The sequence below is a fragment of the Dama dama genome, chromosome 15 (assembly GCF_033118175.1).
Source record: "Dama dama isolate Ldn47 chromosome 15, ASM3311817v1, whole genome shotgun sequence".
Taxonomy (NCBI): domain Eukaryota; kingdom Metazoa; phylum Chordata; class Mammalia; order Artiodactyla; family Cervidae; genus Dama; species Dama dama.
In genome coordinates, this window is record NC_083695.1 from 42,249,552 (window position 1) to 42,274,786 (window position 25,235).

General features: G+C 39.3%; 1 protein-coding gene across 8 annotated transcripts in view; it reads left to right on the forward strand.

Moving 5' to 3' along the window:
* The first annotated feature begins 5,777 nt into the window (after nt 1-5,777).
* Nucleotides 5,778-25,235, forward strand: part of CCSER2 (coiled-coil serine rich protein 2) — a 156,039-nt gene continuing 136,581 nt past the window's right edge. For 5 of the 8 annotated variants that reach the window (XR_009696086.1, XM_061161956.1, XM_061161958.1 and 2 more), the window contains exons 1-2: nt 5,778-5,998; nt 20,824-20,889. The gene's annotated coding sequence lies outside the window, so the exon portion shown is untranslated. Of the gene's footprint in view, nt 5,999-20,823; nt 20,929-25,235 lie in introns of all 8 variants that reach the window. The other 3 variants (XM_061161954.1, XM_061161952.1, XM_061161953.1) reach the window with 3 other exon arrangements.

Here is a 25,235-nt window from a genome sequence, read left to right on the forward strand (position 1 = left end):
CCTGAAGGAGCAGGGTGGCTTTTGTGCTGCTAAAAATTGGTGGACCCTGGCTTCCCCGCTGCCTCAGCAGTAAAAAATTCACCTTCAGTTTAGGAGTCCCGGATGATCCCTGGGTTGGGAAGATCACCTGGAGAAGAGCTTGGCAACCCACTCCAGTATTCTTGCCTGGAGAATGCCATGGACAGAGGAGCCTGGCAGGCTACAGTCCACGGGATGGCAAAGACTTGGACACGACTGAAGCGATGGAACACGTATGCACCTTCCCTTTGCAGGGCTCCTTTTTGAGAAGCTTTGCTTGAAAGGAATTTAAACCATATTATGACAAAAAAGAAGCAAAATAAAGATTTGTAGGAGAAGTCCTAGATGGATTTTTCTGGCACCCTGAGAAATGCCTGGGAGCAGGGGATAGGAAGAAGTCCTTTGAAAGGTCTTGGGGCCCATACTTGTATGGTCCTATCTGTGGCATATAGTCTGGAGAGAATCAGGTTTAATGTGAATGGGGTCAGAGGACTGTAGGAGGTTCTGCTGGAATGGCCAGGGTGGATGTCAGACTAGAGATGTGCTATTCTGCAACAGAGGCAAAAAGCCAGGGTGGGCCACACAGGTGGGGTGTTTGTCCTGTCTGGGTGCTAAGATACTGCCTGTCCAGCCTCCTGGGAGAGTCTATGAAACCCACATTCCCCAGTGAATCATTTGCCAGAGAGGGCTTCCTCTTCATACTCTAGGAATCTGGCATGCCTTCAGGAGATTTCATTGAATTATTTAATCTCTTGTCTTCAATCTTTTTCTTCTTTCATCAATTTCTGAGCAGTTTCCTCAACTTTATTTTTTATCCCTTTTACTGTGTTTTTTTCCTTGGTGCTATATCTTTTTCATTTCCAATGACTCTTTAAGAGTTTTTTCAGAACATTTCTTTCTTTATGACATGTATTCTTGTTTCATGGATGCAATGATATTTCTTATTTCTCTCCTAATTCCTTAAATATATTATTTATACTTTTTTAAAATGAGGCAAGTGAATGGGGGATAGTTTTTTCTTTTTCTCCAGAGTTTCTGGTTCCTTTCAGGTCTATTTGTTTGAGTCTCTGTTTTCTGTGTTAGAGGTTATCTTCCAGTATCCTGAAATTTTGGTTTCCTGTTCATTGTTAAGCAGGAAGGGGCAACTAAGGAATCCTATAAAATGATACTGAATTCTATACCTATAGAAAATATAACTTTTTTTGAAGTGCACAATGGAAAATTCAAGAAAATTACCCAAATATTAGGATCACCAAGAAAATCTCAAGCAATCCTAAAGAATAGAACTATACAAATGACATTCTCTGATCATAATGCTGTAAAACTTTGAGAAATTAATGACAATTTCTGAAAAATAAAAAATTCCCTTTAACCCATTAATTAACTACTGGATTGAAGAGAAAATAATACATGAAATTGCAAAATTTCTTGAAAATAGTAATGAAAACGTGACATAGAATCTCTGTGATACCACTAAGGCAGTTATTACAGGAAAACTTAGAGCTTTAAAACACCCTGATTGCAATAGAAATAAAAACATCAATATAATGAATTTAACATCCAAAATGGGAAACTAGGAAAGTAAGCTAAAAGAAAGGAGAAAGAAGTTAATAAAGATAAAATTATAAAATAATGATTTGGAAAACAGTGAAGAGTAGAACTAATAGATCCAAGGGCTTTCCTGGAGGCTCAGACGGTAAAGAATCTGCCTGCAATGCGGGAGACCGGGGTTTGAACCCTAGGTTGGGAAGATCCCCTGGAGGAGGGCATGGCCACGCACTCTAGTATTCTTGCCTGGAGAATCCCATGGACAGAGGAACCTGGCGGGCTGCAGTCCATGGGGTCACAAAGAGTCGGACACGACTGGGTGACTAAGCACAATAAATCCAAAAGCAGGTTATTTGAAAAACACAACAAAATACATGAACCATTAGCTAACTTAAGCTTTATAAAAGGAGAAATGGCTCAAGCGATAGAGAATCTGCCAGCTAATGCAGGAGCATGTAGGAAACACAGTTTCAATCCCTGGCTTGGGAAGATCCCCTGGGGGAGGAAATGGCAACCCATCCTGGGATAATCCCATGGACAGAGGAGCCTGGCAGGTTACAGTCCCCAGAGTTGCAGAGAGTCAGATACAACTGAAGAGGCCAAGCATGCAAGCACACACCAATACAAGAGAGAAATTGCATTAAAGGGGATAAACCGTTAGCTAAGCTACGATTTAAAAAGAGAAATCACAAAAATAAGAGGAAAATCACATAAAAACAGAGAAAACAATTTTTAAGAAAAAAGCACTTTGTGCAACTCTATGCAGGTAAACATGAAAACTTAGAAGAAATGGGTATGTTTTCAGGCAAAGAGAAGCTTCCCAAATTGATCCTAATAGAGACAGAAAGTCTAAACAAGTGAATTACTATAAAAGAAATGGAAAGGCCAAAGAGGTATTGCATAAAAACTAACACACAAAAATCACTAAGTCAAATGGTTTCGTAAAGAGATTCCACATAATCTTTAAAGGCCAAATAATTTCGTTGTTACTTAAATTACTTCAGAGAGTTTCTTTTTAGGAAGCACATATAATCTTAATCTCCAAGCCTGATGGAGACTGCCAGATTTTTATTTCAGTACATTTCAACTTATTTGGAATAAATTCCAAAGATTTTTAGTCCGATAAAAGGAAACCATAGACCATTTTCACTTAAGAATTTCCTTATCTATTCATCCATGTTTTGGTTGTTGTGAATTATGTTGTGACTAACACTGAAGTACAGACAGAGCTTCACGATAGTGCTTCAGTGTCCTTCAAATATATACCCAGAAGTGGGATTTCTGGGTCACATGATAGTTCTATTTTTAATTTTTTGAGGAAACACTGTAGTTTTTTCCATACTGGCTGTACCAAGTTACATTCCCACCAATACTACACACGTATTTTCTTTTCTCCAAATCCTTGCCAGCAATTTTTTAATCTGATTTTTTCTTTTTTTTGATAATAGCCATTTTAAGAGGTATGAGGTAATATCTTATTGTGGTTTCGAAGTGCCTTTCACTGATGATTAGGGATGTTGAGTATGCTTTCAAAGATAATAGTGTGTATTATAGTCCTTGAGCAATAAATTAATACAGAAAGTCCCTAGGAATACTAACTCCAAACTAGTAAAACATATTAAAATGTCTATAAAATTAAGAAAATACACTGAAATATTATGATTGCATCAAGTGTGTTCATTATTGTATAATATTATTGTATTAAGTGTGTTTGAGAATTGTGAGAAAAGTCTTTGCTTTATCTGTTATGATTCTACTATAGATACTTTTTAATCTAATAAACATGCATGGTAAAAATATATAAATATGCTTGCTGGTTCTTCTCTAGATTCATTCCCATACAGACATCCATAAGTCAGACACCTCACCTCCCAGACATTCTGTGTTGTCATACCATTTTTCTTAATAAGCAAGTCCAGACTGCAATTGGAAGGATCATCCAATTCCCTGTTTCTGTGCCCTGATAGCATTGGGTCCATCCCACAAAACAAGGAAGGTTTGTCACAACACCAACATTCCCACCTCAGCATTTTATACACCCACCCCTGACTCTTCATCTCCTGTTCTATTCCTCCTGCTCCTGGGGCTGGGCTCATACCCTGGACTTCTCATCTGTTCTCTGCTGCCTAGCTTGTGTTGAAGGCTGTTACAGTTATGATATTTATCCACATGATAACACATGATGCTTAAACCTTTGTCTCTCATCAGTGATTCATGGGTTCCTGGGAGATGGTCATCTCCTACCTGAGTAGGATGACAGTTGCATAGATTGTTGTTAGTAACAATGGTTCTAAAGGTGTGGACATTATTCCTTCCAGGAACTTATTAGAAATACAAATTCTTGGGTACCACCCAAGCCTTCTGAATCAGAAACTCTGGGGGTGGTGACCAGCCATCTATGGTTTACTAAGCTCCCCAAGTGATTCTGGTGCATGCTAAAATTTGTGAACCACTGCTCATCTTCATCTGCCCTCTCACCTTTAACCTCTGTCATAAACTGGCTTTAGAGTCTCAGAGGTTAGACTTCCATGGATATATATAATAAGTATATACAATATATTTGTATTTGATATTAAAAGCTTTTCTATATATAGCTTATGTGCCTGACAGAATTAATGATAACAACCAAGTAAATGAAATAGGGATTTAGAGTAAACAGCACTTTTCCCAGTAAGGAAAATTAGATGAAACTGGGAACTATTCATACATAGCAAGCACTCAGTAACCTTTGTAGAGGAGGAAGGGAAAGGGGACAGTACTTAAGAGCTTCCAAACAAAAGAGAAAACATGATCAACTCAAGTCTTTAGAGAATCACAAGAGAGCAACCTAGCAGTTTTGAGAAGCATAGCTCTTTCTGGTTTTTAAAACTGAGAGATGTTCCTTTCCCTGGCCCTCGAATGCATACTATCGAGTATGTAGCATTTTCCCCAGTTCCTATGTATACAAGCCATGAGGAGCCATTTTTTGTACCACCTCTCAGTTTAGCTGATGGCATAACTCCCAAAGCACATGTTAGTAAGTGCATCTCTTGAGGATGTTCTTGAGGGCTGTGTTCAAGGGTTCAGTCTGGTGTTTGTCTCGTTACCTTACTTAATCCAAAGATAAATTACAGAGTGTTTAGATCTAGTCTTTCTAAACATTTTAAACATACATCTTATCATCCAAGAAATTCAATCTTTAACTTTAGGGGTTGATGTTAAAAATGACACTTTATTTTCCAAATATAAAAGTGTTAGATCATATTAAGAGAAATGTGGTTCTACAAGTCAGGCATGCTCCCTGGTATCAGTCTGGCAATTTTCATTCCCTTTCCCCTTGGAGTATCACTCATCTGGAGGATGGAAGAAATAAGTATTTTTCCAAGAAATTCTTCTTAAATATTATTTACAGTGGAGATGTTGATAAGGCTGGCCCCCAAGAATTTCAGGTAGAAGCTAGCTTATTGCTACATAAGGGCAGCTCCAGGGCTTTTACATCCAGTCACATCCAGGGCAGAGGTTTCCAGGCGCAAGGACACTAACAGGCCCAGCCATCAAGAAAGAAAGGAGAAGAGAAGGCCTACGCGTGATTTAAGTCCCAAAGGGAAGGAGGACCTGGTCCCAGGCAAAGGAAACCCAGATTGATAGTGTCCTGAATTTGTTTCCATTCTCAGCACTCCGGTGTGCCTCTTCCTTCCCCTCAATCTCAGCAAGATCTGGCAGAGTGTGTGGTTCTGACACTACCCAGAGCAAGCACGGGAGGGAGGGCAGAGAACACGGATGGACTTAGAAATACAAACTGTTAGAGGTGTCTTGTCTATCGAAAGGTGGGAGAGGAGCCCATGTCTGACCCAAAGCTCAGACTACTCCTAACTTCTCAGGATCAGGAGGTTGAATTGCCGGGTTTGACCGCGGTCAGGCGACAAATGTTGGTTCAGGAGGCCGGCTATAGGTGGGTCATCCTGTTAGAGGCATCACAGGTTTGGATCCAGCAAAGGCCTGAGTCAGGGGGCAGAGAGGCAAGGTCAGTGGAAGGGGGCGGGTCCCGAGTGGGGGCGTAGCCTGGGAAAGGCTGGCGTGAGGGCGGGGGCGGTGCCAGAGGTGGGCCGAGGCTGGAGTCAGACGGCGGGGGCGGGCCCAGAGGCGGGGCCTAGCCCCAGAAGGTTCGCGCCTGCGCATGGGGGTTCCGGGGGGGCGGGGCTGCGCGCGCGCGGTGCGCGGGCTCCGGAGGGCGGAGTCCAGGCAGGCGCCGGCCGAGGGAGGGGGCGCGGTGGCTTTGGAGTCCTGCGCTCCCTCAGGCCGTGGAGGCGATGGTGGCTGCTGCGGGGCAGGCGGTGGGACCGGCGTGGATGTGATGGGTGGCCCCTTGCTTCACCTGCTGTCCTTGGGCCTGTAGGTCGCTGGGCGACCCATAGCCGGGCCGCGGCTGAGGAGGCAGCGCGACCTCCGCACGGTGAGAGCCGGGGTCGGGGCGAGAGCCTGGGAGCGAAGTCGGGGGCGGGAGACGAGGGGCGGCGAGCCCCCACGGCAACGCTGAGCAGGGGTCGCGGCCCTGGGCCCAGACCTGGGCTCTTGGGATGGGGCTGTGGCGTCTTCCGGCCTCCTGCCTTCCGGAGGACCCTCTGGAGCCCCCGCGAGCCGCCTGAGGCCGGGCAGCTGTGGAGCGGGGAGGCCAGACGCCCCTCGCCCCTGGGGCTGTGACAGGCTCATCGGGGGCCTTGGGCCGCTGGGGTTGCGGCCCTTCGCTCAGGAGAAATCAGGGGGAAGCTGAGATACCCAGTGATTTCAGAGTCAGGATGCTTGTGAGGGCTGATAGGGGAAAGTACCGGGGTGCCCCGAATGACTGTGGGTTTTTTTTTTTTTTTTCCTTTTTAAAATGACTGGACCCAAACAAAGACACACCCTAAAAACACATCTTGAGGAAAAACTTTGGTGGCCCACACCGTTGCATAGGTTCAGATTCTTCTCTTCTTTTTACACATCTACTGTTTTTCTATATATATGTTTTTAATGCACCTTACTTTTTTTGTCAGGCAAAGGGAGAATGAATCCTTTGGGGGAGCGTTTGATAGCCAAGCTTGAGTTTGAATTTCAATAATTGCAAATTCATCTTTGTAGGCTATCCAGCCAATTAGGGTTGCTGTTCCTAGGCTAGGCCTGAGCAGTGTGGAAATTACTGATGCAGGGACTCTTTGCAGTCCCAAATTGAAGTGTGTATGTTTCACTTCCACTGGTAAAATAACTGGAAGGTAGCTTTTTCAAAATATTATTTTGAAAGACATTCCTTTTCACCCCCCCCCCCAGCGTTGAAATATTAATCGAACCTATTAATTTTGCCATTTAAAAAATTTTAAGTGTAATCTTTTAGACTAGTTTAAAGAGAGTTTGGTTGTGGCACTTCTTTAACCTAAAGGAATTTAAGATACTTGCTTTCTGCAGAAGATAGTCACAAAAAACATGTTTTATCTGTAATTGAGTTATATATTACAAGAATTTAAGCATTCCTCCCCGTTTGGCCTGAAGTCAGACGTTATTATTGTTTACCTCTTCATTTACTACTTAGTATATTTAGTAGTTTCTTGCTTGTTTTCTTTGGTGGTTCATCAACAATGATGTCAAATAATCTTTAGGTAACACACACACTTTATTGAACCTATTAGCTGTAATTCATACTCTTTTACTTCATTGTTGTATTAATATGCCATAGTAACAAACCGCTGGAAGCCATCCTGAACAGCAGGAGCTCTCCATTTAACAAAAACATAAGACTATTTATTCTACCTTTCCTCACTCAGACCTATATTTTCTGTTTGACTCAACTTTGAATGGGGGAAGAAGGGGAGACTTATTAATTTCATGTTTAAAAATCCATCATGTGACTCTTCATAATTTGTATTTGATAAAAGTCAGAGTCCTTCACAGTTTCTGGTACTTGTCTATATTTCTGATTTCATTTTCTACCATTTTGCCTGCCCTCTCTGTACAAAGACTACTTAGAGTTTTCTGAAGATGTCCTCTTCCTTTGTGGTTTTACCTCTATTGAGAATTTACCTGTTGCCTCTATTGAGAATTTTTCTCTAGTGAACAACTTGCTCTTCAAGACCTGACCAAATTATCACCTCTGAATCTTGTCCAGACATCTTATCCCACTTGTCTCCACTGATCCATTAGTACATTGCAAAACTAATTCTGCAATTAGTACTTGTCAATTGGTAGTTAATGATTTCTTAATATGTCTGTGTCCAGTAGACTTTTGGGCTTAAGGGAAGAGACATTTGCAACTCCTAACACATGCTGTTGTATGGCACAGGTGCTCACAAACTGTTCATTGAATGAATTTTTGAGGAATGCTCCTAATCTTGAATATAGTTTCTAGGCAAAGCATGTTAGCTACCTCTTTCCATATTAGAAAACTTAGAAGAGATGACTGCACAAGGTACTTTAAAATTTCTAAGAATAAAGTGAAACTTACTGTTGCTAGTTAGGAATGAAACCCTATTTATGAAAACCCTATTCATAAACCCTATTAGGAAACGCTTTATAAAAAATGCCAATGTGTTTTATGATACAAGAATGACAAAGAGTATGACCAGTAAGGATTGCTGCTTTTTAAATTTAGGCCTTTATTTTAAGACAAATTTGGCCAAGGTCATGCAGGTAGAACGGGACAGAACTGGGATACAATCCAGGTCTTTTGACCATCTGTGTCCTTGCCCCCAGTTTCTTCTTTCTAACTCTTGTCACAATCGGAGTAGGAGATTTTGAGAGGTTTGGACGTATTTAGTTAAGGGAGTCTATTCGTGGAATATTGTACGTGAAAGAATTAATAGATTATTTGGTTCAACTTTAAAATTTTCACTCATTAAACAACTAAAGCCCCAAAGGGCAAGAATCTTACTTGAGGTTACTTAGAGTTACTTGTATCCCATATCTCCTGACATCATGCTTGTGTATTTTTTATTATTCCATGGTGCTCTAGGGGAAAATGAGGAAGTTACCAATTTTCAGAGGGAGAGCAAATCAGCTTCAACCTCCTTGACTGCTTAGCTGCCTGCCACTCTTAGGGTCTTAGAACCCTTGAGGCTAAGAAACATGATGATTCATTTGGGAATATAGGAGAAACCTAATCTCACTATTCCATTTGTCTAGAGAGTTTTGGATTTCATTGCTTGACAGAGTGCCCTATAATAAGTGGCTTCTGCTCACCATATGGAGACCCCACATAAAGTTATATTTTGATGGTAAAATAAGATTTAATAAAATAAGGTTGCAGCTGGCTAATAGCATGGTTAAAATTACATGTGTGGCTAGCTGTACGTGAGAAGAGCTATCTGATTACACCTACATGATAGGTTTTTTGGGAAAGAAAAATTGGTTTTATGCCTTTGAAAACTTAGTTTCGAAATGTGTACTTAGTATAATAGGCCTGATCAATATCAGCAGGCTACTTAATGGTCAAGAAATTAAAAAAAAAAATTAAAATAAAGTTTTTTTCTCATTTGTTACATATACATGATTTTGTACTGTAATCAAAGCATAGATATAGTGTTTAATATTTGCTTTTGTATTTAATGTTTTCTTATTGTTATGGTTTTTATGCATTTAAATTATTATACAGTGTTACAGTGAATTTATTTATTTATAATAATTGGATATCTAAGCTGCTTCCCATTTTTCACAGGATGCAGTTAATTAACTTGTAGAGGTCCTTTGTTTTGCTTCTTACCTTTAGGCTAAAGTTTCAGGAAGAGGATTATAAGGTCAAAAGGTGTGAAGGTTTTTGTCATCTTTGAAAAATATTGCTAGATTTATTTCTGAATGTAGTATTTATCTACACTGCTTCCAGCAGCTTGGTTGACCAGTTTTATTTTTAGATTTTACAGGCTTTTGTTTTTAACTTTTTTTCACCAAATAAGAGTATCTGGTGTCTAAGATCACTGTTCACAATAGAAAAGGAAGTGCAGTGTTTTTCTCATTGTATTTTCTTCTTTGTAGGATTGATTGTCTTTTGCCTATAAGTTTGCTGGAATCTTCTTACTAATTTTCATTAGCACTTAGCCTCATAAATATATTATTCTCTTGAAATATGTTTGTGATGCGTTTTATTTTTGTTATTTTTATTGCTGTAGACTTTCAGTTGGTTTTTTTTTTTTGACTTTCAGTTTTAAAATTATTGAAATCATTGACTTAAATTTTTTTGTGTGAGATTTCATCTTTTGGTTGTGAGGTCTGAGAAAAATGTCATTCCACCATGTGATGCATATTTTTATTTTCTTAAGCTTGTAGAGTTTGTTTTGTTTTATATATATATATATCTTTAACTGTAATATATGCAGTTGTAATTGCATTTAAGTTATGTGGATTTTATACTAAAGAGAATCATCACATTCTTATGAATATCTGAGTTTCTGTTGCTAAACTACTGTCTTTTTTCTTCTTGAACTTGGATAGGAAACAAAATGAAGCTAATGTAGTTATGTTTTTTTAATGGATTTAAAAAAAATAAAGTATATTTAGATCAAAAATTTCATGAAAGCAATATTTTGGTTAATTGAAATTTTTCTTGGTTCAGGATTAACTAGAAGATCATTTTCGATTTAACTTTTATTGTTAATCGTTCTAAAATATATGAAAATAAAATTTCGGTTACCTTCTTTTGGGAGTAAGACAGTCTAGATAGATGAGACAATCTTAGCATAATAGTTAACATTGATTGCCGGTACTTTGCTGGCACTTGAATAGAACTTCTTACTTAATCTTCATAATGATCCTAAGATGTGGGTTCTTTTCATATTTTCATTTTGCAAATGAGAAAGAGAGGTAAGGTGACCTGCCAAAGGTAACACAGCTAGTAAGCATTGGAACTAGAACTCAAGCAGTCTGCCTGCTTTTGAAGTTCATTTGAAAAATATATTATTTTCCCTGCTAAGGATTTGAACTTTATCTTTCAGGTCCTGGAAGCATATTAGATGTTTCAAAGCAAGGGGATGATACAGGATGTTAAAACTTTTAGGGAGATGTCTGCTGTATCATTGGATACATGTTGACATACGTATGTTGACATATCGTGGATATATATTGAATTGTGTTTCTGTTTTTTTTTTTTTTTAATTAATTAATTAATTTATTTTTTTCAGTGGGTTTTGTCATACATTGACATGAACCAGCAATAGATTTACACGTATTCCCCATCCCGATCCCCCCTCCCACCCCCCTCTCCACCCGACTCCTCTGGGTCTTCCCAATGCACCAGGCTCGAGCACTTGTCTCATGCATCCCACCTGGGCTGGTGACCTGTTTCACCATAGATAATATACATGTTGTTCTTTCGCAACATCCCACCCTCATCTTCTCCCACAGAGTTCAAAAGTCTGTTCTGTACTTCTGTGTCTCTTTTTCTGTTGTGCATATAGGGTTGTCGTTACCATCTTTCTAAATTCCATATATATGTGTTAGTATGCTGTAATGTTCTTTATCTTTCTGGAAGATGAATTGTGTTTCTGATAGGAAGTAGTTGAAATAGGTCTAATGAGAAATGAAGCCTAAACTGTAAGTTGGAAGTAGAGATCAAGGGATATTATGGAAATATATGGAGCTTAGTAACTGATAAGAGAGTGGGAAGCTGGAGTGTTGATTTGGACGTTATCGAGTGGGGTAATGACAGACGACTGTGTGCTCACAGCACTTTGTTCTGTTTTGTTCGTAGCACTGACTGAGATTTATTGTACCGAACTTAGTGACACATCTGCCTCCCCTATTGGGTTATGTACTTGTCAAGGACAGGAACTGAGTAGAAGGCATGAGCTAATACGGGAAGATGACAAGAAACTGAACTGGGGGTAGGAAACATGAAATCACCAAAATAAAAAAGTGGCTGCAGGAAGAGAAGCTCTAGAGAGTGAAAGCCATCAGGGAGAAGGGGGAAAAGCCATCAGTGCAGGATTAGGTGTGTTAAGGACAGGGAAGTGTTAGTACTGAAGTGAATACAGAATGCCACCTCCAGCTAGAAATGGTTTTGGTTTGTGTGCCCTCTTGTGATTTGCTGGTGGCCAGTGGCTCTATGGAATTAAATAGTCTTTCCTTTGTTTCTGACCTTTTCCCCTCCTCGGTACCTTTTTCAGAGTATGCTGCGTCTTCTTTATAGCTTCTGCCATCTGCTTGCTGCAGGCGCTGATGCTAGGGCCTGACTCAGCCTATAGAGAGCAACCAATCAGAATGGCCCTTTCTTTTTAAGTGAATTGACCAAGCAAGAGTATGATAGGTGTAGTATCTTGAGTTTTCAGTTCTTTTCTCCTGAGTTGGTTGCCTTGAATGCTTCCAGAATTACCTCTCTGACTTGGTTACTACCTCTGATTGGTTGAGATTTGGAGTCGTTTGGCAGCCAGAGGACTCTTAAAGCCTGCATCCATGGAAGATTTTCACATTTTCCACATCAATCAGAAAGTTAATTTGAAAATATTTAGATCATTTTTGAGGATTGTTGACCATCATTCCAAATAATTAAGAATCTGTGTTCTCTTGGTATAGTTCTATCATTATCTAAGGTGTGGGAACTTGTTTTAAATTTCCGTGATCAGTTCCTAACTTACTTCATTTGTCTGTTTTTTGAAGAGTCACTTAGAAAAGGAATTTGTGCATGATGTCGTCTGCTGCCATTTGCTTCAGAGCATCCTTTCCTTCACTGTCTGCACTGTCCTTTCTCTTATCCTTCTGCCCAGTTTCTGTACTTGGTAAGTAGAATAGGAAGTGGAAAAGAGAAAAAATATGGGTAATTATTCCTCCCTCCCGCCTTTCCAGTTGTTACTCTTTTCCCTCCCCCATTACTGCTCCCAGCTGTCCATTTTGGCGTGATCTCCTGCCCCATCTCTTCAACTCTCTGTGTGGTAATGGGAGATGCAAGACAGCTCTTTAATTGAGGGGTGCTGGATTTCTTAGGGTTTTGGTTCCTTTGTGATCTCTGTTTTGGTGTTATATTGAAGAGCCTAGGTGACATCTTATATCTTAACAGATGTTTCAATTCCCCAGCAATCTACTTCTCTTTAAAATGGAAAAAAATAAATGCAAGTCCTGTTTCTTTGACTCCCTCCCGCCTCCCTCCCCCCCGCCCCCCTCCCCCCACCCCCAACACATACACCCGTCCTCCCCTATCAAGATGCCAGAATCTTTTGATGATGGAGCCCCTAGTGGATACACTAGAGACAATGAAGATAGGCAGTCACCAGAAGCTACTTTGAATTGTTGTTGTCATTATATTAATGAGACTTGGTTGCAGCCTGAGTGCTTTGGGGAAATTTGAGAGCTTTCTCTGACCATTATGTCTTGGCAGCCAGTGTTAGGGTTGGGAGTTACAATTTTCTCAGAAGACCATAGCTCAGAAAAGCTGGGACTATTCATAAGAGCTGTTGAAGTGTATAGAATGGATCTGGTGATATTTTGATCTGAATTGATAGGCCAGCCTACAGGAAACATATCCAGGTGGTGTTTCCTTACAGGGAGGCAGGGATGGCCATTTCTTCTTCGTTTATTTAAATATTTTATCTCAGGCTTATTTTAAAATAGTGTGGACTTGTCAGCCCTTATTTATAATTGGCATCAGCTAGAGATGCAGATTTGGTTGTTCTTGTGGCTAGTTTTGCAGTTGACTTTTTTTTTTTTTTAATGACGTGAGGATTTCTTCATGGTAAGGTTCCTCAGCCCAGACTTTGAGACCAGTTCCTGAATCTGGATTTTCTTCATTCATGCCATCTAGCCATTCAACAAATACCAGCTGGGCGCTTGCTAGTAATGTTGCAGTGAAGAAAACACATTTTCTGATCTTGTAGGAACTTACATTCTAGTAACAAAATACAGGAAGTATATATGTAACATGTCAAGTACTTTTGTTGTTGTTGTTTAGTTGCTAAGTCATGTTTGACTCTTTGTGACCCCATGAACTGTAGCCTGCCAAGCTCCTCCATGCATGGGATTTTCTAGACAAGAATACTGGAGTGGATTGCCTTTTCCTTCTCCAGGGGATCTTCCTGACCTAGGGGTCGAACCTGAGTCTCCTGCATTGGCAGGTGGATTCTTTACCACTGAGCTACCAGGGAAGCCAATCAGCTACTATATTGCTGTGGAAAAAAGCAAAGCAAAATAAGGTGGAAAGAACATGCAGGGGGGGATGCTTCCGTTTTATTTAAGGTGGCTAGAGGAGGCTGCAGTGATGAGTGGTGAACAGAGATGTGGAAGAAGTGAGGTTGTGATTAATTTGTGCTTATATTAGGGGAGAGAATTTGAGGAAGATGAAATAAGAGCGCAGTCTTTTGTCTGAAGCATGCTTGTCCTATTTGAGGAGTTGAAGGTAGATCCTTTTTTTGTTTTTGTAGTGTGGTGAGGAACAGGGGTGCCTGGTGTGCTGCAGTTTATGGGGTCGCAAAGAGTCAGACACGACATAGCGACTGAACAACAACCACAAGTAGATCATTGGAGGCATTGAGGGAAAGGACATGAAGGTGGACGGTGAGGTCAGAGAGGTGGGGGAGGGGCCGAAGGGATGGCAGTGGGTGTGCGAAATAGATCATATATGACGTTGTAGGCCAATAGAACTTACCAGTTTTTACCCTGGAAGTGGGAAGCTATTGGTTGATTTTGACTTGTTTTAAATAGACCTCTTCAGCTGCTGTGTAGAGAATGTCAAAGGCATAATCAGATAATTCAGCAGGCTCCTGCAATAACCCTCAGTGGGAGATGATGGTGATTTTAGGCAGGGTTGGGAGAAGTGCGCATGTTCTGTATACAGTACATTTTGAAGGTAGAGCCAACAGAATTTGGTGGTGGATTGGATGTGGGTTGTAGGTTTTGACCTGAAAACCTGAAAGAATGGCATTGTCCTTTACTGGCATGGGGAAAACTGCAGGAGAAGCAGGTTTTAGGGGTAAGTAATAATGAATTCAGTTTTGGATTTGTTAGCAGTCCAAGTGGAGATACGGTCTAGACAGGTAGGTATACTTGAGCCTGCAGTTCAGGTCAGAGAAGTGACTGGAGATAGAAGTTTCCTGTCATTGGCATAGAGGTAGTATTTAATACTATTAAAACTGATTGAGATAATCCAGGGAGTGAGAGACTTCTCCACTGGAGAAGTCAAGAGACTTTGCCTTGGCGTCCTGTAACGCTGTTGGAGAGAGAGGGACCTAGAGAGGGAGAGTTAGTGCTAGAGTTAAAAAAGGAGAGTGGATCACAAAGAGTCAGATATGGCTGAAGACTGAGGAGGTGTGTGTGCACACACACACACCCAATTTTATCCTAATCTGTGACCCTAAGGTCTGTCATTATCATGTATGTGTCTTTATGTATTGACCTATTTTTTTCCCAAGTGAAGACAGTGGCTCCTGGAGAGAGAGATAAAAGAGTGTCTCTTCCCTCCAGTTTGGTGAGTTTTCTTCAGTTCAAAACTGTAATTTTTGTATGTAGGTAGCAACATTTTTAATGAGTTACTAGGAATCTGTTAAGTTTTTTTTTGGTTGTTGTTATTTTGACCAGTTTTTCTTTGGTAATTTTTACTAATTATCATTCTCAGTAGTTTTGCACAGTGCTAGCCGTGTGGTTTGTGTGTTAGTCGCTTAGTCATGTCTGACTCTTTGCAACTCCATGGACTGTAACTCAGCAGAATACTGGAGTGGGTTGCCATTCCCTTCTCCAGGGGGATCTTCCCAATCCAGGAATTGAACCAAAGTCTCCTGCATTGCAGGTAGATTCTTTATTGTCTGAGCCACCAAGGAAGCCCTTAGCCATGTGATAGGTTCTGAATTTTGATTTGTTTTTTTCTGTCTGGTCTTGTAGTTTTATTATGAAGTACCTTAAATTTTTTTTTAAGTAATAAAAGCCTTTTAAAGTATAAGCAAAATGCTTCTAAGGGAAAAACACAGTGGCCACTCTTTCTCCTTTTTTTCTAACGTCTCTGGTTGCACTTGTACTGTAATTGTTTCTGTTTATTGAGTTATCTGAGATGAGTTCTGAAACTCATGTTGAAAGCCCATTTTACAGTTATAGCACTTTACCTCTTTCTGTGGTTCACTTATGCTTGAGTAAGTAGTTGTCAATATTTAGTGCTGGAGCATTAATGCAGTTGTTTCTTAATCTTTAGTTTTCTTCCAGATTTTCTTTCCTAAGCCACTGATCCATGCTACTGACTTGGATTTCTGAAGTAAGTTTTGTAAATATTGCTTAAAAATCTTCTGTGTCTCCGCCCTGTGTTTTTCTTTTTTTCCTTCCCCTGCCGGCACTTGCACTCTGCTTTAGGGATTGAGAGTGCTCCTTAGGGAATTCTAATGCACATTTGAGGTTTCTTACCACTGGACGACAGGGTGAGGGTCAGATTCCTTATCAGCGTACAGAAAGTCCTTCATGAGCTGTGGCCCTCACCTCTGTCATGGTTCCATGAAGATGAGAAACTCTTTGACCTCTCCATGCTTTTGCATATACTATTTCTTATTTTTCCAGAATACTATTCAACTTCGTAGCTCTGTCTTGTTAAGTGACTTCATCTTTTGAAAAGCTCAGCATAGACATCTCCTTTTCCAGGATAGCTTCTAGGTCTATTTTTATCATGTCTCCTCTCCCCATCCTCCATTATCTTCTCTGTTCTGTTACCTGTGTTCCTTTACATTTTGCAGTTATTTTGTTGTAGTATTTGCTGTATGTTACTTTGCTTTTTGTCTGGTCTTCTTTGTTCTAATGCAAACTGATAGTCCCTCAATAAATTTTTGTTGAATGAATGATTGAATAAAGCAAGTAATTATTCAGTATTGACCCAGTTTAGATTGACCTATTTGGTTGGACTTTTCAGTTCAGTTCAGTCACTCAGTCATGTCCGACTCTTTGTGACCCCATGAACAACAGCACGCCAGGCCTCCCTGTCCATCACCAACTCCCGGAGTTCACCCAAACTCATGTCCATTGAGTTGGTGATGCCATCCAACCATCTCATCCTCTGTCGTCCCCTTCTCCTTCTGCTGTCAATCTTTCCCAGCATCAGGGTCTTTTCAGATGAGTCGGCTCTTCCCATCAGGTGGCCAAAGTATTGGAGTTTCAGCTTCAACATCAATCCTTCCAATGAACACCCAGGACTGATCTCCTTTAGGATGGATTGGTTGGATCTCCTTGCAGTCCAAGGGACTCTCAAGAGTCCTCTCCAACACCACAGTTCAAAAGCATCAATTCTTTGGTGCTCAGCTTTCTTTATAGTCCAACTCTCACATCCATCCATGACTACTGGAAAAACCATAGCCTTGACTAGACGGACCTTTGTTGGCAAAGTAATGTCTCTGCTTTTAATATGCTGTCTAGATTGGTCATAACTTTCCTTCTAAGGAGTAAGTGTCTTTTAAGATTTCATGGCTGTAGTCACCATCTGCAGTGACTTTGGAGCCCAAAAAACTAAAGTCAGCCACTGTTTCCACTGTTTACCCATCTGTTTGCCATGAAGTGATGGGACTGGATGCCATGATCTTAGTTTTCTGAATGTTGAGTGTTAAGGCAACTTTTTACTCTCCTGTTTCACTTTCATCAAGAGGCTCTTTAATTCTTCTTCACTTTCTGTCATAAGGGTGGTGTCATCTGCATATCTGCGGTTATTGATATTTCTCCCGGCATTCTTGATTCCAACTTGTGCTTCTTCCAGCCCAGCATTTCTCATGATGTACTCTGCATGTAAGTTAAATAAGCAGGGTGACAAAATACAGCCTTGACGTACTCCTTTTCCTATTTGGAACCAGTCTGTTGTTCCATGTCCAGTTCTAACTGTTGCTTCCTGACCTGCACACAGATTTCCCAGGAGGCAGGTCAGGTGGTCTGGTATTCCTATGTCTTGAAGAATTTTCCACAGTTTATTGTGATCCACACAGTCAAAGGCTTTGGCATAGTCAATAAAGCAGAAATAGATGTTTTTCTGGAACTTTCTTGCTTTTTTGATGATCCAGAAAATGTTGGCAGTTTGATCTCTGGTTCTTCTGCCTTTTCTAAGTCCAGCTTGAACATCTGGGATTTCATGTTTCACGTATTGCTGAAGCCTGGCTTGGAGAATTTTGAGCATTACTTTACTAGCTTGTGAGGTGAGTGCAATTGTGCGGTAGTTTGAGCATTCTTTGGCATTTCCTTTCTTTGGGATTGGACATCAGTTTAATTTTGACAGACTATGCAAATAAACAATTCAGACAGCATTGTTAAAGCCAAAGACTCACCCTCATAGTGTCTTAGGAAGTAGACATTTTGTTAAATATTTGTTCTTATGAGCAAATAATAAGATTTGTTGAAGATTTCATTATGTAGCTCAAATTTCTCTTCTTGTCTGAATATCAGAATGTAGCTGACTTGCAGAATACAGGTTTGAACTGCGTGTCCACTTATGTGTGGAATTTTTTCAAAAGTAGATACTGTAGTACGGTACCATCTTGGTTGGTAACATCTGCAGATTCAGAGGGACCAATTATAGGGAAAGTTGACTTTAAATTGTACTTGATTTTCAGCTGCATGGAGGTTGGCACGCTTAGCCCCTGTGGTTTCATTTTTTTCTCTTTGATGTTTCTGTTTGGATGTTGTCCTTAGACACCTCTCATCTGAACCATATCTTAAACTCATTCCCTAGACTTTATCTTGACTTCTCCATTAGTGTTTTCTATATTACCATCTTGTAGTCACTTAGGTTTCTCTGTGCTAACTTTGAGTCATCCTTCTATATCTTGTCATTACTGAGTTCTTTTGTAATTCAACAAAATTTTTTTGGCCACTTCCTGTGTTCCTGTTTTGTTCTAATCGTGAGAGGCCTAATAAGAGAGGGTCCCAGTCCACAAATGATTATGATGCGATGTGATGGGTATAATAATTTAGTAATAGTGGAATATCTAGGGCACCCTGGGATTAGAGAATATCTCTCTTTCATGTATCTCTTTAATTCTTATTTTGTCTACTGCCAGCATCTTTCAGGCCCTTATTATTAACGTTTAGATAAGACTGCTTAATAGCTTGTAACTCTCTTGTCATTCCAGTTCATCATGAAATTTGTCACCAGGCTAGTTGTTTCAAAAAGAAAAAAGAAAGCTACTTGTCTTTCTTTTTTCTCACAGAAAAAAATCTAAAATAGAATAAAATCTGGAATGCGAAGTCTTTGGCCCAGACTTCCTTTCTTGTCTTCTGCTACATGAACCTTTAATTCCAGCAAAACTCTCCCACATTCTGTTCCAAATTCACTTTGCACTCTTCCTTTTCTGTTTCCTCCTCCCAACAATGTTTTTTTTTTTTCTCTTGCTCCTTCTACTTATTGAGATTGTATCTATCCTTGGACATGATTACTAATTGTTAAATCCTGTGTGAACTGTTTAGATGATCACACCCATATTCTTGACACCCTCTTTTTCTTGGCTTCCGTGATATCACTCTCTCCTGTTTTTCTTACCTCTTCTTTCTCAGCTGTCATTAACTAACTGCTGTCCCTTAATGTTCATGTTTTCTAAAGTTTCAGCCTGACCTCTTTTTTTCTTCATTGTTATACTTTCTTGAAGACACATTATTTTTTGTTATCTCATATGTGTTCATTTATTCACCCTGGTTTCTCTCTTGAGCACTCCAGTCCTTAAGTTTGCTGTTTAGAATGTCCACCTGATTGTTCAGCAGAAAATCTGAAACTTAAAACATCAAAAATTTGTACATGGTCTTCTCCGGACTCATGTATTTACTTCATTTCCTGACTTGGCTAGTGATGTTGCCAGTCACTCAGTTACCCAAGTTATAAACCTGAGAATCATCTTGACTTCTGTTCGTTTTCCTGTGGCTTTCAAGTTCTGCTGATGGAGCTTTTCCTTCTCCATTCCCCTGACTGTTTCCTTGGGCTAGGTTCTAATATTCTGAGTAGACCATTGTAAAAAGTCCTTTTGAAAGTGATTCTTCTCCTTGTGTCCTGGATATTCTACAGGAAATGCATGTTGGTTGTATCCAGCAGGAATGTCAAAGGCAAAATCATTTTGAATCTGCCATCCTAGAATAGCACTTGAACCAAGGACTAAACGTTGTGTATCCATTAAAGGTCTTTTTCCTAAATATCTCTGTTAGGTGACATTGTTATATGCTTTTTACAAGAAATTTGCTTAAGGGTTAATAATATAATCTGTAAGGATTAATGGGAAAAAGCAAGAAAAGATACATGGATAAGTGCCAGATATAACTTATAGGACATTTTCTTAATGAGGTAGGAAAAGAGATTAAAAGTTTGAAAGTAATACTTGCTGCTCTGTGTCCAAATGCCAGTTAAAGAACAATTGAGTTTAGGAAGATCTTGAGGCTGTGGAAAATAGGAGCTTTAGTGTGGAGAATTGTAAGCTAATATATTTGAGTAGTACTTTGAAGAGATGCTGTTTAACTGTCAGTTAATACCCAGAAGAGACTGCTGATATCATTGTTGCGTGTTCCTGGAAGATGCTGGCCTAATGTGCTGATGCTGCAGATAGGATAACATAACCAATATACCTCTACATCCTTTAATATGATTCACAAGCACAAGTTGTTTAGTATTGAATCATCATTTTCTGAACCCAGATATAGCCATAGAAGAGCTCTTTAGTTTCCTGAACTTTTTCTTGATTTGCTAACAGATTTTGTAAAATTTTATGGTATTTGTCTTGCTTGTAACATTTAAAGAATTACACATTTGCAGAAGAAAGTATTTTAGAATTTGAATCCTTTATATTCTGGATGCTTTAGTACATATTTCAAAATAATTGAATTTTACATGTTGGTGAATATTTTGCAAAAATATTAAGTGTATTTTTATTAGCCTTTGCTGTTGCTACGTTGTTGATCTTTATTTACTTTTTGGATAAATTTAGGGTTTGTGAGGCTGGCAGTAGATTCTCACTTGAAAATTATGTTAGAAAGTCTTTGAGCATCTGTAATGTAGCATTTTGACATTTAGAGTGGGGTGTGTGTATCATTTTGGCTTATATTGTTCTGCCTAGAGGGTACCCTTGTGGAGGAAGTAAAAAAGAAAGGTAAAAAGTCTTCAGAGAGAGTCCCTAAGGTGGACCAAGGTGAGTGAGTGGGCATTTTGAGCCAAGGTGGGTAGTATGGCTTCAAGACTGATAAAAAGTCCTGAAAGATCATAGTATTGTCACAGATCCTTGGGCGGTTTGGTATAAGTGGAAGACAGGGTTTATTGTGCAGTGATGAGACAGAGCTGCTGCAAGAGAATGAAAGCCAGATTTTGAAGGGTTTTTTGTCTTAACTGCATTTTCTTTTAATTTTTATTTTTAGTTGGAGGATAATTGCTCCACAGTGTTGTGTTGGATTCTGCTGTTCAACATCGTGAATCAGCCAGAGGTATACACGTATCCCCTCCTTCCTGAGCCTCCCTCGCAGGTGAGGGAGCCTCTCTCCCTCCCTCCTCACCCCCTAGGTCCTCTCAGAGCACCATGCTGAGCGCCGTGTGTTATGTTTAGTTGCATTTTCTTAGTGTCTGTGTGTCTATGGATAGGTAGTGTGATTTCTCCAGTTTCATTTTGCTTAAATTTGCAAAATGAGAATAATGAAAATATCTATATTGTGGGATAGTTGTGAGGTTTAAATGAGGTATTGTAGGTACCTGGGATACAAGTCCTCAGTAGATGTCACCTGCTGTTGTTAGTACTGTTTTAAAGGGTTTGTTCTTTGGAGGGCCATTGAAAGAGTTTGAGTTGAAGAGGGAAATGATCAGATTTGTGATTTTAAATGTCTGGGAAAGCTATAGGGATGAAATGAAGGGGAAGAAATTGAAGGTAGGGAATTGGGAAAAAATTATGCTAGAATACTGGCTAGAGATGGTAAGATTCTAGATTAGGAAATGAGGTAGTGTTGGAGAAGACAGGATGGAGTTGAGAATTATTACAAATTGACATGCACATTGTATTCCATGAGTTGGAGAGACCTAAAGAAAACTAGGAGAACAGACAGCCATCATAGAGTACCCAGCTGAGTAGGAAGCACTGTACTCTGCTACTCATAAGAGAGTGCAGAGAGGGTGGTTAGAAGCCAGCACTTGTCATTGCCAAGGAGCTAATGACTGAGCTGGGTTGCCTACTTTTCCTCAGTGGGGCTGGAGCATTTGGGCAAGTCTGGATGAGTCCAGAACAGTGACTCTGGGCAGCTCACTGGGATAATGTGCCTACTGTCAGGAAACTCTCATGAGTGGAGAAGAATGACATTGACTATAAGTAGACCTAAGTAGTGGGGCTTCCCAGGTGATGCTAGTGGTGAAGAACCTGCCTACCAGTGCAGGAGACATAAGAGGCATGAGTTTGATTCCTGGGTGGGGAAGATCCCTTGGAGGAGGAAATGACAACCCACTCCAGTAATCTTGCCTGGAGAAACCCGAGGACAGAGAAGCCTGGCAGGCTACAGTCCGTAGGATCGCAGAGTCAGATACAACTGAAGCAACTTAGTGTACATAGCCCTAAGCAGTACCAGGTATGAAACAGGAAAAGAGCTAATTCCTGAGGAGTTGGAATGACTAACTGACAGTGTTGTGCTGTATTATTATTTGGATTTTCTAAGTACTAAAAGAGGATCACACCCTACTAGAGACTCACCGAAGGTGGTTTTGTTAATTTTGCAAGCCCAGAAGTATCCTTCAGGCATTTGGTATTTTAACATTTGATAGTGAGACCTTTTGAAGTATTACTTTATAGTCATTTTGGGTAAAGATGTATTTCTGTTTTTTAGTTGTGTTTTTTCGGAAATACTTTATGCTGTTTATGTTTGTGTATTTTCGTTTAGTTGTGTTGTGTCTGGCAAGTTTAATTGTAGCATTTGAAAAACTACCTTTCACAGTAAAATGATTAGTTTTTAATTTGTTTACTAACTTGACTATTCTTACCTGACATAATTTTACTTAAACGTTCTTTCGTAACAGAGAACAAAGTTCTATCTAGAATCTTATGACATGTATTTTCTTGTTACTGAACTATGCGTTGTATTGACCAGTTGCCAGTATAGGTTAAATATAAATGTACTTTGATTTTAAGGTGTGGTTTTAAGACTTCAGACTTGTGTGGTTTTAATACTCAGACTTCAGCCTTTAACTTTTTTCAGTCATAGTTTATGAAATTATCTACTGTTTGTGTCTTTAAGGTAAACATGATTTTGGGATTGTTCATATAGTGATATTAATATTTTCATTTCTTTATCAGCAACTCCTAGTTGTTATGTTTCTTTTGCTATGGAATTAGAATAAGACTCCTACATATTGCTATGTCCAAGGTAAAAAAAACCAAACAAACCCAAAACACCCTTTTACTAGAATTGTAGTCATAACATATTTATTTTCTTCAGTAACTTTCATTTCTTCACTCAGTAGCTTTTACTGTTTTTCCTACATCTTTAAGAATGAAAATTATTCAAATATGTTGTGGTCCTTGTTTTCAAGGAGCTTCCAGTCTAGTAGAGAAAGTAGAATACATGTAGACATGATTTTAAAGATAAAATAGTGTGATACTTGCTATATACTTAGAGAGGTATGGGAGTGTTTAGGAGGAACAATTAATCCGGGTAGAGATCACATGAACATGCTAATTCTACAGTAAGGTTTATTATTTATATTACATGAAAAGAGAAAATACAGAAGCATAGAGCTGTCATGTAGTAGCCTGATATAGATTAGAACATAAGGCATAGAACATTCCAGAGAGCAGAAGTATAGATATTGTACTTCATGTGAGGTTACAAATTGCAAAAACCCTGTTCTGGTCCTTCACCTCTTCTCATGCCATCTCTTTGTAGAGCTGTGTATGCTTCTTGTCTCCCTGATGGGGATACTGCTCTGGGTAGTAGAAGAGACAAGTTGGCTTATTGAGGGGAAATAACATGTGAGATGGGTTGATTATTTAGCATGAATAAGAGAAATTTAGGACTGACTGCTTAAAACTTTTTTTTTTTTTAATTTGGTAATTTCATACTCAGAAAAGTTACAAGAATAAGAATAATACAGAGACTGAGTAGTCTTTATCTAGTAGTCTTTATGTTGTTAATATTCTATGCCATTTGCTTATCATTTGCTCTCTCACATATGGACATAAATACATATATGTATACATATGTCTGTGTATGTGTATGTGTTCTTGCACATGCCCACATGTGCTAAGCATCTGGGAGTAAGTTGCATATGTCATGTGTACGTGCTGAGTCGCTTCAGTTGTGTCACTCTGTGTGACACCATGGACTGTAACCCAGCAGGGTCCTCTGTCCATGGGCTTCTCCAGGCAAGAATACTGGAGGGGGCAAGAATAGTGAATATAAACTACTTCACTAAATTTTACATTGATACAATAATTTGATCTACCATTTGTATTCCAGTTTTAAAAAAATTGACTGAGTCTCTTTTATAGCTTTAACCCACTTCCACAGACTGCCTTTTAAAGAGCAGAGGATGAATCTTGAGAGATTTTTGGTAGCAGTTTTCTATTAAAGGTCTAAAGGAAATCATGGAGACTCAAGTTGGATTCCCCTTTTATTCTGCATCTTGTCTTTGCCCCGGTCTTTCTGTCTCAGAAAATGGCAGCACCATTAGAACAACCATAAGTTGTTCCATTTAATCTATCACCAAATGCTATGGCTCCTATCTCCCCGGTCACCTTGAACTCCTTCTGTCCATCTACTTCATCCTGCCACTCCATATTTCTCATCTGAATCCTTCCTGCCTAGCTTCTAAACTGATTTCCTGCTTCCATCTTTTCTCTCTTACTATTCATTCTCCACATAACAGCCAGAATAATCTTTTAGAAATGCAAATTGGATTGTGTCACTCTCTTGCTTATAACCTTGATTGGCTTTTCATTGCATCAGACTGCTAGCTCCTTTTGGGTAACAACTTAAATATTATCCCTCTAAGATGTTTTCCTTGATGCCCAGTCTGCTCTTTTCTCCTATAGCATTTCACTGTTTTCCTTCATATGATTTATGATTCATAATTGTTTACTTGTGGTTTTTTTTTCTTTTTCTCTGTTTCCTACACCAGACTAATTGCAAAAACCGTAACAGTCATGTCTGTTCTGTCAACTTTTGTATACCTAGCACTTAGTATATTGCTAGGATCTTAGCAAGTCATTAATAAATACTTGAATACTCCAGTAAAAGGAAACCTGTGAGGTTTTACTGCCCACTCAGTGTAAGAGTCTGCACTGTCTCTGGCAAGTGATTATCTATCTTGTTTTTGAATGCATTAACTTGTTGAGTAAATTCTGACAGTTTGAAAAGTTTTCATTGTTTTGGACTGAAAACTACCTTTCTGTTATTTCCATCCACTGATCCTAGTTCTGCCTCTTTTTGGCTTAAACTACTTGACAACAGTAATAATACATTGTCTTGGTTTTGCTAGGCTAAAACATTTGTAAATGCTTTGTTTTTCATCTTGACATGATTCTTCACCCTTACACCAGGGTAGCTCTAAATAAAAGTAATTTTTGAAAGATAAATATACTCATAATTGGTACAGTAATTTGTGGTAAAATATAGCATATAAATTTGGTATAGTATATTGTAGCCATTAAAATAATAACTATAACTGTATATATATGGGGATTATTTATAAAATAATGATATTTAAAGAGTAGGAAAAAAGTAGAATAGTAAATTGTTTCTAGATATTTATCATAGCTGACTTTGGCATGCAGATGTAATTGAAAAGAGAAATAAAG